Raw genomic sequence first — 15,997 nt, 5'->3', positions numbered from 1 at the left:
TCAATGGCTCGGCAAAACACTGGATCAGAGTGTGAGACTTTGGGCTTATGTGCATAAAACTTACTTGAACTTGAGTGTGAGAATGAGTTTGGAGTGATGATCACAATACAATGTGACTACAGAGTGTAGCGATAGATGAAAATTTGGAATACACAACATATCCCAATAAGTGCAGCTAGTGTCCACTATAATACACTGGCTGAAAATACTGCTTAATATCAGTGTGTATCAGGCAGACTTTGTTTAAAGTTGTTTAAAATGCCATATAGCCAATGATGGTAGCATCCTGTGGATCTGCTAATGTCTCGTTTGAAAGCTAATTTACTGATTAGCCCAGTTTGAAGTGAGAAATGAGTCTTGTCGTGTCACGCTTGCCTGGCTGCCAACTGTCATCTCTTCACTGTGCAAGCAATGAAGGGAAACAGGGATGATACATTTCATTTAGATTATTTGACAGTATGGAGGGTGAATAACCACTTTCTTCCCCAGTGGGCTTTGATACCAGCTAACAGTCCAATTATTCTATGTGGCGTCGATACTAATAAATCTTTAACTTTATCAACGAGCAGGATTAAAAGGTATCCTTCAAACAATTAAATCGTGAAGGACCTCAGCCATCCCAACAACAGACTGTTCTCTCTGTTGAGGTCAGGAAAGCGATTCCGCTCCCTGAAGACCAACACAGAGAGACTGAGGAGGAGCTTCTTCCCGCAGGCGATACGGTCTCTCAATCACACCACCACACAGTACTGACCCACATATATGGTTCTTACACACACACTGAACATTCTGGACATTGTTTTCACTTCATCACTTATATCACTTTAAGCATATTTGCACTGCACAAGTCACTTACAAACGTGGATTGCACAACACTGGACATTATATTTCTTCATTTCCATTTAATACTTGTACAGCTGCTGTTATTGTATATATATATATTTATATTTCTTCATACATTCTTATATATTTCTATACTGTGTATTGTGTATTTTGTTGTACAGTTATTTTATTTTCAACTTTAATTTATATATTTTATCTTATTCTTTCCCAGTTAAATTTACCCTTCATTCTAATTTGTGTTGTACAGTTATTTCATTTTTAATTTTAATTTTTATATTTTATTTTATTTTATTCCTTCCTAGTTAAATTTACCCTTTTTGATTTTCATATTTATTTCCTATCTTATTCATAGCCTTTTCTTTTTTTTCTTTAGGTCGCGAGCAGTTGTGTAAGCATTTCACTGCATATTGTACTGTGTATGACTGTGTATGTGACAAATAAAATTTGAATTTGAAATGTGCTACGGTCACAGACGTTTCTGACGTGTTACTTCTACCAGCAGCGTTTGGCTGTGTATAACAACACAATATGTTTTTGGTTTCAATTAATAATTTGGATGTAAATACTGATGGCACAGCATAGTGCTTACATGATAATGACACCCATAATTTTCGTTGCCTATAAGTCTTGTTTTCACTATGTATTGCTGTCGGGCACTAGGTGCAAAATCACCCAGGAAAATAACTGCACAGCCCAGAAGCTTCTAATATATACAGTAGCTGAAATGGACAGCGGTGAAGCTTTTGGTTTGGGGTTAAGCTTAAAAAACATAAACACAATTTAAAGCAGATAATGTTGGATATTATTATAAAATTCTACAAAGCCAACCGATTTTTAATGACTTAGCCACACTAGAATAAAAGTAAAGAGGCAACTTTTTTTTTGACCATGCAACAACCTCAACTGCTTGGCAACCACTTTGATCACAAGGTTGCCTGGTGGGAGGCAACCTTTCTCCAAACAGACGTGACCCAATACAAACTGCGCTTACCAATAAGTGCAATCGAAATCTATTTTATAAATGTAAATAGACTGATTGCCAACATGGTGCAGTCTGAGTTAGTCTGCACCAGTGATTGCAATCCAGCGACAGCGTCTCTCTTTGGGGATTAGGGGATGCAACTCACCTGTTTGCCAGCTGTGTGTATTCTTATAATATTCATATATGAAATCAAGGTTACTGAGAAGCTTCATCATTTTGCATTACAATCAGCAACTAAATCAGTATTTGTAGACAAATTTCTAAATTTCATTTCAATTCAGTTTTATTTACATAGAGCCAGTCAGCAACAACAGTCTTTACAATGCTGATACAAGCTCAGAGTTCATTCGAGTTCATTAATTCAAGATATTTTCAAGTGTACAAGTGTACCAGGTACTGCTGATACTAGTTTCAACTGTTTTTCAGTTTTTCAATGAGCTTCCTTCTAAGGGCAAAGACAAGATTTATGGGGTGGTGAGGCTGAATATGTGGACCATAAACCAAAACAATCAGCTTAAGGACACAAAAAATCTGTAGAAAACGTCCACATTAAGCAAGAACTGTCTGTGGGTTTGTTTCTAAGTGTGTAACCTTTCAAATTGAACTGGCATCTAAGCCTCTGTTAATAGCAAAACATCAATTATTGCAGCCTCAAGTGAGAACAAGTTTAGTTATGTGGAAAAAAATAAATATGAAATAAAGGGAGAAAGCATATACAACAGTCTGCCACAACATATGACCACTCACATGTGAGGTGAATAATATTGATCATCTCATTACAATGCAATATTCCGGGAAATCTTGGTTCCCTACTTGCGCGTGGAGGTTGCTGTGAAATGCACCACTCGACCAACCATTCCAGCAGACCAATTACACTCCCTAATAGCAGAGGCCATAATGTTCTCTACCACAAAAATGGCTCAGAAACAAGATAAGGAGACAGAGACCTTAACTGGACCTCCAAACTCCCTAAATTGCCAATCTGAGCACGCATCCATGTGAGCCACAGAGGCCCTATCCCGCATCCAAAGCATCCCCTTGCCAGTCTCCCAATACCACAAGGCACCCCCAGAGGCACCATGTCCAGTTGGTTTAGAACCATTTTGCTGGCAGGGAGATTTTAATGTTGTGGCTGATTGGTGTGCCAAATTAAACTTTAGACAGACATTACAGAAAATGTTGTTCAGTGATAAAAGCTGGTTTTATATGAGTCGGTTTATTATAATTTAATGGTCTGAAATGGAACATAGTACAATTGCTCAATTAAAATATTGTTTTAAAAACAAAAGATATGTTTTTTTTTAATCTTCTTGTCTTGTTGCTTTAAACAAGTGTGTACACCATGAGTGGGACACTAACATTAACCAGCTATCTATGTTCACTTGACTCAGTTCTTTAGTCACAGTTACTCACCTTCTACGGGTCACAGAGGAGATGAAGCAGCAGATACAGGCTCTTAATTTATCCGAGAAATTAAACGCTATTTATTCTGGCTTAGACTCGAACAGAATATTTGTCCTGTGCTGCTCATTAGCATTGGCAATTTCCTCTGTACAGATGAGTAAAGCAAGCTGATTGAAATCTAAATTAAAAATTAAAAGACCATAAGTGTTAAGGAAATAAACAGTCACTTTTGCCTCCTCTGATAAGGTGTGAAGTTATGAATAACGAAAGGGAGGAGGCGTTTTTGAATTGGGGGGGGGGGGGATGGGGATGAGAGGAGGGGAAAAACAATCGCCTCTCTCCGCTGCACAATGTGAAACATCACAACAGCAGGGGAGGGCAGAAGCTGAAGTTTTATTTTTTGCTTGCCACTGTTATCAAGATTTAGTGTTGGTTCGCTTCCTTACATTAAGGCAATGATAATCTTTCTGACAACTCCGGCATTAGTCAGAGCTTCTGGCAAGGAAACACTCTGCAAAATGTAGTGCTTGCTGTGAGAGAGAAGCTATCTTCAGAATGGCTTTGAAAGGTGTAAATCCATCAACCAGACCCATGCCATTCTCTCATCTAATCCCTTATCATGCTGAAAAATGAGAAGGCTGCGTATCAGTTTGGGAATACGCAAGACATTTATCAGTTTAAGTGCGGATGATTCTGATTAGTTTCTCGGAAAGAAGCAGAATTTGACTTTATCAGAGAGCGGTATGGCCACTTTACCGTTTAGTAATCTGGAGGAAGTCAGTCAAACTCATGTTCTTCGGTGTTTAAACTACCGCACAGTATTTCATATTATGCAGCAGCTATAATTTCAAGTAGACTGAAAAATATTTCAAATACACATCTTTTCTGCTTAATGTAAATGTACCGAGTGTACACTCTTTTACTGAGCTACACACTCTTTTACCTCCTGTGAGCTGGTGCCGACCACAGATCCACTGCCAGGACTCATCAGGTTTCTTTAAAATCCCTGTTTGCAACTACAAGAGCCCAGGCCACCAACATATCGATGCTTCTTTACAGCAATTTACGTACAAGCTTCAATATTTGGTTTATGTAACATTTACACTGCCTATTTTTGGAATGTGCTTTCTTGAGATTGCTAACAATGCATCAAGAGAACCCCTTTTTATGTATGAAAACTTACATTTTTCACAATAATTCACACAGGATCTTGTTATGGCGCTTTCTGTGTCAGAACAGAAGGACCGGCATTGTTAAACAAGAATCTGCGCTCATTATGACAAGAAACTTGTTTTAAAGAGATTTGCCGATCCGTTCATCATGAGACTTTATTTATAATGAAACCCAGCAAACTAGACTTACTGCCGGAAATTACACAGAAAACTATAATAACTGAGCAAGATGTTCCATCAGAACCAAAAATGTCTGCATGTAATCAGCAGTTCATTTGGAGAGACGAGTGAAGTCTGAGTTTTACTTTGTGATAAAGCACAAACCTCAAAATGTCAAATCTTTTCACATTCAAACTGTTCCTCCTCATCACATCAAAGAGCTGCCAATGATGTATTTGTGTTTCTTTGCACCACTCTGAGGAAATATTTGTAACCAAAAAATATTCAAGACTTGTTACATTGTGTCATGACTTTGTAAGAAATTATAACCTGCATTTTATAGGTTGGCTCACTGTAATTCAGTGGAAACAGTCAGAGCTAAAAATTCAAGCCAATGCTGAAGTCCTCAGCCTTAAGTGGCCTGCAGAAGTGAGTCAGTCCCCACAGACACCCATATTAAAATGCCCCCAACTTTACAGCAATAAAAAGCCCATGCACAGCCTGGTACAAAAAGGTTTTTGTCTTTTTTAAATTATCCATCTGGTGGCAGGTTTATGACAATAGGGGCCTTCAGATACTTAAAACATCTCCTTGGCACCACATTTACATGCAGTGAATATCATTTGTCAGCATGCAGGGTCAAACTAATTTTTATCTAGACCATAATCTTTTCTCAGCAGCCTAAAAATTAAAGCGAAGTGAGTAAAATGTACAGCAACGCAGCTCTGGGTGTCTAAGACTCTGCTAATATTGCCCGAGTCACTTTATCATGTCACCTTGAGCATATCCCTGCAGTAACAGCAGAATCTGAAAAAAACGGTATCTTCTGATTGCTATTGGTGACAACAGTGGCTGCTGTTCATTATGTTTTCAGAAAGCCACATACGCACGATGCTAAAAATTAATTTAGCTTCTTAACACAAAATGAAGTAGACCAAATCTGAGTGTGCTAATTGTTTCACCCGAGCTTCTGTTTTTACTGGTTTTGCAGAGAAGGGTCGTTAGCATGACCTGAAACTCAAACCACTGTCGACTCCTCAAGTGTCACAGCAAGTGCTTTAGTGATGTCACTGAGAGGGGAAGGCCAATTACATACTGGAGAGCAGAAGACTCATTACCTTCAGGTAAATTTACATGTGAGGAAAAGGAAATACTCTCTCTATAAGTCACACATGCATAACACTGCTGTGGACTCGGAATTAATAATTACATTTTGAAGAGAAAAATGTGAAGATATGCAGGGGGACTGTGTGCTTTGTCGTTGGTAGCTGCAGTGCAAATGATTAATGTGAGTCATGTCTGTCCACACTGTATGAGTTATGTGTTTGCATAGTGCTAATCACCCTTAGTTCAGAGAAAGGTCAAACACCATGTTCAAAGGCGAAAGTGAACCACATGTCAAACACCAACTCTCATTTTACCTCTGCTGCACAGCTTGATGAAGATATATTGGAGATGTGGTTAATTCGTTTTTAGCATAGCCGCCAGTCCTTTGAATTCAATCAGAATAGGTCCTAAAGATAACGCACAAATCCAGGCAGATCTAGAGGCTCAAGTACAGGAGAGGAGGAATTTAGAGGTGGATGTTTTATTTCCAAATTCAAAGTGGCAGCACCCGCACTCCACTGCCTGGCACACCTATCATAGGAAATTGTATAATAGGTATCCATTTGTCAAATTAGATCAGAAGCTGATATTGAGCTAAGACTGTTCATATCTCCGATGGGATTTCATCCTGCAGCACAGATATTTTCAATAGGCATTAATGCGTTTTGCAGTCTCTCACTGCACAGATTTGATAGCAGGCAGGCAAATACGCTGTGCTGGAACTAGTAGGCTGTCTCTTCCTCTATCTTGCTCCTTTCTTCTACTTTTGACATCTGTCATTTGCCTTCCCCCATTAAAAAAAGAAAAGCTTTGCTCTTTGTCCGCATACTAATCCCGGACCATCAGAAATTAGGTTCTTAAACAGGAGCTTTCAGTGCATACAAGTCCTTTATTGTCACATATAAAAGAAATATTACAATTCCCATCACCTAGAGCTTCTTTCAAAGTGTGGAAACTGTTTGCTTTGTGATACATTATCATTTATACCAAACACCACAACATCGTGAATGCTAAAGCAGACACAGACGCAGATTTTCAAGTCTAATGCCTCTCATTTGATGGTCGTTCAGTAGCAAGTTGTTTAATTTATCTAGATATACAGCAGTCAGTGTGATGCTGAGAAACTAGTTCATGCTTTTATTACTTCTAAGCTGGACTGTTGTAATTCATTATTATCATATTAGCTTTTATGATCTACAAGCTCCCTGAAAATCCAACGGTTGATCCAGAACATTGCAGCCAGAGTACTGATGGGGACTCGAAAGAGAGCATACAGTATTTCTCCCACATTACCTTCTCCTCATTGGCTCCCTGTTAAAGTCAGAATCAAATTTAAAATGTTTCTCCTCACATACAAAGTCATCATCCAAATGGAGCACTTTGCCCAGACTGCTTACTTGTGGTATCTGAAAAGTAGAATGGGAGGCCAAGCCTTCAGCTTTCCAGTCTGGATTTGAGAGACTCTCTACTTTTTTTTTAGGCTTAACACTTTCCTTTTGGAAGGCTATGGTTAGGGCTGGATCATGTGACCCTGCCTTAGTTATGCTCCACGCTCTTGTCCAATCTCCTTCCCCTTACCCCCAACATGCTGGCCCTCCCTGAACCCCCTGGTTCTGTTGGTGGTTTCTTTCTGTTAAAAGGGAGCTTTTCCTTCCCGCTGTCGCCAAAGTGACTGTTTTTCTTTCTATTATTGTAGGGTCTTTACCTTACAATAGTGATTCCCAAAATATGGATCAGGGCCCACTGGTGAAAGTGAAGGTACTGCAGGTGGGCCGCAGTATAAACAGAAATTCAGGTTGAAGTTACTCACTCAAGTATCTACAGTTACATATTTGTTCAAATATATTTATAGAAAAAGTAAACTGAAACTGTGATTTCAGTTTATGGCAGGTGGTTAGTTTTTTAATAATACTCATTACTCTGATGTAAATCTACTGCTATCTTATTGAAGTTTGTGTCCCAGTGGCAGGTGGGTCACATATTGGCTTCAAGACTTTGCATATGACTGGGTAACATTAGGAATTTACAGCCAACAGTCTGTGAGGCTTATGGGTTTTTAAAATATAGGTTTTGAAGGAAATACATCACTTTCTTTTGTTTTTGATTAGAGTGAAGATTTAAGATTGGGTAGACCCCATGGGGTTTTCTGGTTTTAAGGAGGCCACGTCACTCTTGACCTTTGGATTGTACTGAGTGTTTAGGAGTGCAAAGTTTGAGTCTGAGTCCAGGTGGCTTCTATAGGGAATCAAATTGCCAATGCTGTTTCCTGTGTGAGCATTACAACATACCCTACAGCTACTGATCTAGGGTGCCTAAGCAAACAAATAAAACTTTGCAGACTCTGTCTTTGGGCTGTTTGGGGTTTTTAGAGCAGTTCATTTCAAACACACTGGCACATTTTACTTACCTCGGGTTGATTTGTTTTGGCAGGGATATATAATGCCATTCAAACCACAGTGGCACCAAATAGCTTCAGTGAAATGCCTGAAAGTGTTGGTCCTGGTCCCATTCCAAGTGAACAATTCCTTCACATACCCGCAGGGTCTAGCATGAGGTATTTTTCACCACCAGCACCAAAGTCACTAAAATCTTTAAACTTGTAGTAATTTAGTAACTGATCATTGTCTAATAGTAATTACTACATGAGATAAATGTTCTGTTTCTAGCTTTTTCATGTTTATTTGTTTTGTTTTGTGTGAACATACATAAAGTAACCCTTCACTGGTTCTTTTGGCTTTCTCTAACAGCATGCACACTCACCATCCACTTTATTAGGTGCACCTGTTCAACTCAGCCAATCACATGGCAGCAACTCAGTACATTTAGGCATGTATTAGAATGGGGAAGAAAGGTGATATAAGTGACTTTAAGCATTGCATCATTGTTGGTACCAGACTAAGTGGTCTGAGTATCTCATAAACTGCTGATCGGCTGAGGTTTTCCACAGAACCACCTCTAGGGTTTACAGAGCATGGTCCAAAAAAAGAGAAAATGTCCAGTGAGCGGTGAAAATGCCTTTTTGATGGCAGAGGTCAGAAGAGAATGGCCATGTCCCTTCCTTTATGACCATGGAGTAGCCACCCTCTGACTGCTGCTTCCAGCAATATTATGCTGGAACTGTTTTTGTTTTGTTTTTTTCAATACAGCTGTGCTCAAATGGCCTCAACACTCACCAGATCTCAATCCAACAGGGTACCTTTGGAATGTGGTGAAACGGGAGATTCACATCATGGATGTCCAACTACATGAAACTATCATGTCAATATGGACCAAAATCTCCCATGGTTTCCATGACCGTATTCATAACAACACTGTTCTGGATGCTGTACAGGTGATATTAAAATGTTTGATAGATTTCATTAAGGTTAGTCTGTTTGGGTCTAATAAAACCTTTATTGTGGCTTTAGTATGCCACATAGTTTTTGTTTATTTGAGTTTTATGCAATAATCATAACAGTATATTATCATGTAAAGTGAAGGTCCATGTGTCACTGGGTGGATTTATTTGTTTGCTGTCCCCTGAGCACTCTCCCCACTGGATATGTATATCTTAGCACTGACTTTTATAACCTGTGGCAAGCAACCTTTGTTGAATTGTTTCATTTCACCTAAATGGCTTTAATTGGCTTTCATTTAATTGGCAGTGGAAGCTGGAGCCTTTGGCAAGGCTCTTTCATCCCAGAGTTGAACAACTTTCTATCAATTAACAAATTAGACTGAGGCATAGCTCTGATGAAGGCCATGTAACAGTCTGCACACCAGAAGCTGAGCAAAACCGGCACCCGGTGGTGAAAGGAGATGTGCTGAGGGTGGTTAAAACGTTACTAAAACGTACATTTTCATTGTTGACAGTTTCATGGAGACAAGTCATTTGTGAGCATTTTTATCAGGAGCTGTCACATCTGACACACAGCTCAGTTTATCTGCATGCAGTCACCTATCACACAGAGACCTAAGTGTGATAAGGGAGTGGGCTGTTTCAGCTCTCATCTTTACTAACATCATCTCAAAGTGCCAAACAGACTTTCTAGAAGACTTACCCGTGCTTATTATCAGCATAAAGTAAAAAATAAAAATGTGCAGAGCCACCATCAATGTTTACACACAGATGCCATTCTAATGACCGAGGGGGAAAATTCCACACAGTCTGACCTCTCTGCAGTGCCACCGGTCCTCTGTGCAGCCATTACCAAGCAGACTTAGAAAATTGAACTAATCATCTTTAATTAAGTAAAGACTTCAGGCTTGTGAAGCAGCAATGACAAAGGTCATTCTTCATAATGTGATATGACATTGCAGCCCGAGTCGCCGAGGCAGTGTGCTGTCACAGAGCCCGTGCACGCACATAGCACGGGGTTACGGGGCCAGGCCCAGTAATTGCACATCGTTCATGTGGACAGATCAGAATGCGACATGACTGTAATGTGAGCGCTTACTGGAAAGTTACCCCCATATTATCAGGGTAAACGTGTTTAGATATTTGGGAGGTTTTTTGTTTTTGTTTTTGTTTTTTAGGCCAGAGCACGACAGTTGTGTACTTTGGGCCTGAGTGAGCCATTATCTGGGTGAATGGATTTATTGTATGAGGATATGAAACATTGGGGGTTCAGCTAAAGTTAGCATCTGTGGAAAAAAAAAAACACAATGAATCATGCATAAAACTTTATCTTTATTTTGGTTGCAAAAACAGGTGAAAATCCTCAAAAGACTCCTGTGATTTCTCGGCACCATTAATATTCAATGGGTTTGTTTTTGTCTTTAAAACAGGGAGGGGGAACTCCACCTCATTAAAGCAATTCCTGTCTCTCAGGTGTGCTGAGGTGATGTGGCATTTCATTTTCATCACCAGCCAGCATGAAAATGAAATGCCTGGAAATAATATCTTTCGACCTGAGGAAGTGAGACAGATACGTGGCTGACAGTGAGAATGTTTTGCAGCCCCATATTGTGGGCCAGCATCTTACTACTATGGACTGTGTTTGCAGCAAGGTGTCAGGGCTTTGTAGCTTCATCATCAGGTGTAGTTTCGCATGAATATGCAAAGCGTCGGGACTGCCAAGCTGCCAAAAAAAAAAGCTGGAGAGGAGGAGAATTGGTACAGCGCAGCCCTTTGCTATTGTGGAGATCTAAGCTTCTTTCAGGCAAAGTACACGTGATTTATTTTTTATAGAGAGGCGAGTGCTCAGCAGCCTACAAATGGAGCAATCAAAGAAAGTCTTCTATTTACTGCTCCTACACTGCTGTGATTTTCATCTGTCTTCAACTTTGACAACCCATTTGCTAACGAGGACCATATTCTGTTTGTTTGTTTTTTGTTTGTTTGTTTTTTAGCAAAAATGGTTTAACACGTTAACATTTTTTTTAAAACCATGTTTAGAAATGATCAAAGCAGATTTGACAGAATTAATTTTATGGTCGATCACAGATTCAGGAGGAATTTCTTTCCCTTTCTCTAACAATAACGAAGCAGTTTACTCGAGTTAATTTCAGATTACAAAAACAATTATCACATTTGTTTTCCACAATATTGTTAAACGACTTAATATCCATTTATGTCTTTGGGTATTCATTTCACAAACAAGAAGTAGCTCATTCAAGCTTCAATTTGTGCGCTTCTAGACCCAAATGTTTGCAAAGCTACTTACCAGCACTTCTCTGCAGGGAATGCAAAGCTTGCCTTGTTTATAAGAGAGGGAGAAATATAATTTGAATAAGCTTTTAATCTGCGGAGAGATGATCCAAAAGACTCAGCTGCCGCTGCTTCCCATTTCAGGACACAATCTCCTTACAATGATGGCACTCTATTATCATTCTGTGGCGCATACACCAGCGAACAAGAGCAAAGACATCTAACAAGGAGAATGAAGACAGCAGGAGAGATGACGAACCTACTGTACTGCTCACTTTTTGTAGCGTTTCACCGAGATGGGATGTTACAGAGCTTTCAAAATGAGAAAACAATAAATATCTCAGCTTTAGCGCTTGTCCCACATCATCTAACAGAACTCAAAGACACCAATAGGTGGAAATAACCAATTAACATTGGGGGTTTTTTCGCATATAGTGAGGTGTGATGAGTAAGTTCCATAACTCCATGCATAAAAAGGAAAAGATTTACCTAATCACCCCTGCTGCTTGTTTTTCTCTTTTTCTTTATTTCTGCACCACTTCTACCACTCCTGCTACTCTCTTGCTTTCTTGGTGCAGAGATGCCCAAGAAGATGACGTTGGGCATCTCTGCATCTCTGCAATAAGACGTTGACCAAATTCAGATGAGGTAAATGGGTTAGGGCAATGTGATTGCGCTTTGTATAATGAAAATTGATTTGCATCCATTCATTAGTGACAAAGGGCATGGTCCAACACTCACCTGAAATGTGTCTGACTTACTGCCAGCAATTCAGACCAAGTCCGCAGTGTGGTTGCACAAAGACTGAGTGGTAGGGATGGGTATCGTTTAGGTTTTATCCGATACCAGTACCAAACCGGTACTTTTGAAACGGTGTCGGTGCTTAAACGGTGCTCAAACTGGTGCTCAAACTGGTGCTTAAAGAATGGAAAACACAAACTTTGTCCAAAAACCTCTCATGTTCAGCTGTTTTTTGTAAAAAGATAACAATGTTAGCCTTTTCTGCAGCTATAGGGCATATATGGTATCACTCTTGGCTGGAAGCAGTGCTTAAACAATGGGAAAAACACAAACTTTGTCCAAAAACCTCTCACGTTTAACTATTTTCCACTTTTTCTTTGGTCATTTTAGCCTTTTTGGCCAGGGTGAAGGGAGTATCTGCCATCAAACAACAAGACAGCCGCATGTAACTACGACGGTGTTTGCTAGTTCACCTTATGTGCATTAATTTAATAACGTGGTTAGCGTACTCAACGTAAATTACACACGAACGGCTGCTGCTGCCATCATCATCCGTCATCATTTCTGCTACACTGGCAAGGCTAGGGGCCAGGACTCTCCTCTTCGGGTTTTTGGGGGATGTTGCTAACTCCAGGTCCGATAACAGGCACCACACCCGCAGTAGATGTGCACCGTGTGAGGTCTCGCAGCAAGCTGTCAAATACGGTGCATTTCTCGGCTTTTAACAAAATGCTATGCGTCGCCAGGTGTTTCATCAGATTCGAGGTGTTACTTCCTTTGCACAGTATCACCTTAAAGCACTTGTTGCAGGCTGCTGAGTTTGCATATTTTGCTATGAAGTACAGCCAGACTTTTGACCGCTTCGCCTTGTGCATTTTTAATCTGTAGCTCTGCTCTAAAAGAACGTACGTACCTGGGCCCGCCTACTATCCTCGGAAACGTAAAATTTAAAAAAGCACCGAAATAAATGTGCACTGTTTTTCGGTCTGGTTACTACCATTTATAATAATGGATTGGATTTATATAGCGCTTTTCAAGGCACCCAAAGCGCTTTACAATGCCACTATTCATTCACTCTCACATTCACACACTGGTGGAGGCAAGCTACAGTTGTAGCCACAGCTGCCCTGGGGCAGACTGACAGAAGCGAGGCTGCCATATCGCGCTATCGGCCCCTCTGGCCAACACCAGTGGACGGTAGGGTAAAGTGTCTTGCCCAAGGACACAACGACCAGGACAGAGAGGCCGGGGATCAAACCGGCAACCTTCTGGTTACAGATGCGCTTCCCAACCCCCTGAGCCACGGTCGTCCACCGTGTCAGAACCGGTGCCATCATGGCATCGGATACCGGTACACATCCCTGCTGAGTGGTCCATAACAATGGGCCAGACACCCCTGCAGGATACCCCAGGGATGCACTCAAATGACTTCTCCCAGTCCACAAAATACACACCTTCAAATATCTTTGAGAGGAGGTCCAATGTTCCACAACTAGTCAGTTGCAATGTTGATCCTGGACAAAGACTCTTATTATGAACAGGGGAACCACCAGAGCAGTCTGCCAATCCAGAAGCACAACCACAGATCGTGTGCCACACAGTTTTACCAACAAGTGTAAACTAGGACAGCCCCACAACATCCAGAGCCTTTTTTGAGTAACAACCCTAACACTGGCTACATCAAAGAGGAAAAATATCTTCAATATGCACACATATTTGACCATATAGCATGCTGTCAGTTTGTACATATGTCTTTAAAATTATGGTGACTCTCAAAGCAGTGCCAGTGAGATAAGATAAAAGAATCAATAAGGAATCTGTGATGGATTTGGAATCACTACAGTAAATTCTTATCAATTCGGGGTTGTTGTTTTTTTTGCTTGTGTCAAGCAAACGATGCTGTGGAAGCAACACAGATTTACATGTGCTCTATGCAATAAAAGCATGCACTCACTGTAATATCATTAATTTGCTGGCTGCTGATTATTATGCAACCCCGCTGTTAATTTGCCCACACTGCTGAGTAAGCCTCTGTATTAACCGGGCTACTTATTTTTCATGTATGCATGTGGGATTACACTAACCAGGATCCAAATTATATGTGTGCAGGTACATGCTCAACTCCAGCTATGTAGCTGTTAACAAACTAAATTCCATAATGACAAATAATTATCTATGACGCACCATGGGGGGGGAGTAATTACTGCTTCAAGCCATGCCAAATCCAGGCATTTTGATTAATGGGTATCTGCCGTAAATCCATATGCGCAGTGAATGGCAGCTGTAAAAAGCATCCTGCTGTACTCCATTACAGCTGTCTACACAGCACTGAGTGAGCTACCCTCACAGCCACAAAATATATAAAAGCAGTGGATCAGCTTAAGTTAATTATGACAGCAGCAGCAGCAAACAATGCAACAAGCAGCTGTTTTGAGTCTGTCGATATGAAACCATACCTCAGTAGTGCTGCTCTTGTTAACTGTTGTGTTCATGCTGAGGTTAACAACTGCCTTTCTAAATCCTGACCAAATTGTCCAGCTATTCAACCTGACATAGCTTTTGGATTTTAGAGGAAAAACTACAGGATGCTACTGCAGCTATTAAAGGAAACAAGCATGTGCGTTTTCTTGGTGTAGCGCTATTCAGTTGTAAAACCTGTTCATTTTGATGCAGGCCCACAGTTTTCATTGAATATTGTATGATGAAGGGGAAAAAATTCAAATAATTAAAATTCAGATGCTCAGCAAAGAAATGACAGAGTCTGTCTGTGATGTTGAGGAGTCAAGCACCCCTGAACAGATTATCAAAAATGTGGATAATATTAAACTCAGACGTTGCTATCAATTGATCATTAAAACCCTGTATTGGCTCTTTGGTTTTTTTTACTAATACATCAAAGTAAGATCAGCCTGACCATGGTAACAATGGATGACTTGCACGCTCCCATTTTGCATTTTCCATTTTGTGCAGCAAAGGATAGCTACATCTTGAGTTGCTACATTTAAACAGGAAGGGATCCCTTTGTCAGGTTTGTCACTGGGGAAGCACAACAATTTTTGTTCTGTGCAGCAGGAATGTCAGCACTGATAATGTTAAGCCTTGCGTAGGGTCACTAAGGTCACAGAGCAACTGAGCCAAGAGTCATCTTCCCATCGACTTTAATGCAAAAGCCTTTTTCTTTTCAACCAGAATCACTGCCCCACACTTTGCTATCAAACATAATCCAAATTTAAAGCACTTCTGCATTGACTATTCTTTTTAGAACCATAACCTACATCAATGTTTTATACACGTTTGTTAAAATGAAAACATTTAAGAAACATCTACAAATGTAACTTTAGCTGCCTACAAAAGGATATAGGGGGCTTGTGGTATCTCAGACAATACATGAAAGATAGTCAAAAGAGTTACAGTGAAGCTAAAGAAAGCTGTCATAAAGTACAGTTTGCACAGCTGTATCAAAGGGTTAGAAGCATTGTGGGGTTTTGAAAGGGATGTTTGAGATGCCCGTTTTTGTCATTAGCTTGGATTTGTTGTGACAATCTGAAGATAAAGTGGCTGAAATAGCTGAGTCATATAGATATGGTGTTTGAGGACAGACTGCACTTGGCTAATTACTGTTCTAAGAGACAACAAAACAACTCTCAGAGCTTGACAAATTTAGACAATAGACCATTAAGTGCACTCGAAATCACTGAGTTATCATCAAGGCTTTTTATCCAGCTGTAATTATTTTTTATTGCAAATGTTTGTGGGGAGGGAAAAAAAAATACTATTCATAAGCAGCCAGTGTGCAGCTGAGATTTCAGAGGACAGAATTAAACTTGCAAATTTCTATCATCTGTGATTAATGCCGATACGTATTCACTACAAAAAAAATTTAAAAAAAAAAAAATGTTGAACCCACTCAGGGAGAAAAGATGGAAATCAGGGCAGCTCTAAAGATGCTGATTGCAATGG

The sequence above is a fragment of the Simochromis diagramma genome, unplaced genomic scaffold (genome assembly GCF_900408965.1).
Source record: "Simochromis diagramma unplaced genomic scaffold, fSimDia1.1 OVJJ01000816.1, whole genome shotgun sequence".
In the NCBI taxonomy this organism is placed as follows: Eukaryota; Metazoa; Chordata; class Actinopteri; order Cichliformes; family Cichlidae; genus Simochromis; species Simochromis diagramma.
The sequence above is the reverse complement of the archived record's forward strand: the minus strand, read 5'-3'. Positions refer to the sequence as shown.